Here is a 1,092-nt window from a genome sequence, read left to right as displayed (position 1 = left end):
GGATAACAAAGCTTTTACTGTACATACATGTGTATAGTATGTATCAGTTGAACACAATGTTGTATTAATATATTTACAATTTTAAAGCAGTTTGGAAGCCTATCAGTGCCTCAATCATTATAATACGTTCTAAATACCTATAAATGTTGACATTTGATTTTTATTTTTATTTTTTTGGGGGAGTGGAGGGGAGGGGCTGAGGTTTTTTATCATGGGAAATCAGAGCTCCCCCTGCCTCCTTTGCTCACTAGGATGCAGATCCAGCTGTGGCTATCCTTCCCTTCCCCTCCCCTCCCCTCCACTGCTTTCTGGTGCTGAGCAGCCCTGATAAGTCAGTGGCCTCCCCCTGCCCCCAGTATGTGAACAAGGGAGTGAGTGTGTGGGAAAGGGGGGTATGGGCACAGTAAATTTGTGGGACGGGGGGCACATGTCACCTGAGATTTTCTGTACCCACAATGAGGCATGCAGGCTGCAGCAGGGCTGGACCAGCTTCAGACAGGAGCTGCCTCTGCAGCCTAATGGGTGGGACCTGGCTCGGGAGGGAATGCAATGCTGCTATGGTCGCCAAGGTGAGGTACCCCCTGTCTGCCCATCAGCAGTGGGAGTGCACCTCTGCCATTGCCATGCCTCACCTTGGCCATGGCGGCGCAGCGCTCCCTCCCTCCCATGCAGGGTCCTGTGTGCTGGGCTGCGGAGGTAGCTCCTCTGGAGTTGACCTGGCCCAGCTGCAGCCCTGCTGTGTGCAAAAATCTTGGGAGGCACATATCCCCCTCGCCCCTCAGTGTGTAGCCTGTGCCCCTGCACCCGTAGAGTTACCTGTAGGGAGCTCAGGAGCTGCTTTCCGTTGCTTCTTGGCTTCCATGTGCATGCGTGAGAGTGCATATGCACATGGTGCCCCCTGCCTCTCAGCTCCAAGCAGCACCATGTAGACTAGAACTCTACCAGCCTGCAAAGGGAACCCACCATTTCCCATGGTTTTCTCCTTTTAAAGGAGAAAATCCATGGTTTTCTCTCTTTTAAAAGAGAAAATATGTGGGTTTCTCAGTTTAAAGGAGAAAATTGTGGTTTTCCACAGCAAACGGAAACCCAGAT

The 1,092-nt window shown here is 51.3% G+C and overlaps 1 protein-coding gene across 2 annotated transcripts in view; it reads left to right on the top strand.

Moving 5' to 3' along the window:
- Positions 1–1,092, top strand: part of LRRC49 (leucine rich repeat containing 49) — a 258,088-nt gene that overhangs the window by 16,194 nt on the left and 240,802 nt on the right. The window lies entirely within an intron of this gene.

The sequence above is a fragment of the Gavialis gangeticus genome, unplaced genomic scaffold (genome assembly GCF_001723915.1).
Source record: "Gavialis gangeticus isolate Ggan-Ray unplaced genomic scaffold, GavGan_comp1, whole genome shotgun sequence".
NCBI classification, from domain to species: Eukaryota; Metazoa; Chordata; order Crocodylia; family Gavialidae; genus Gavialis; species Gavialis gangeticus.
Note: the sequence above shows the minus strand (reverse complement) of the source record. Positions and strands in the feature narration are given on the sequence as shown.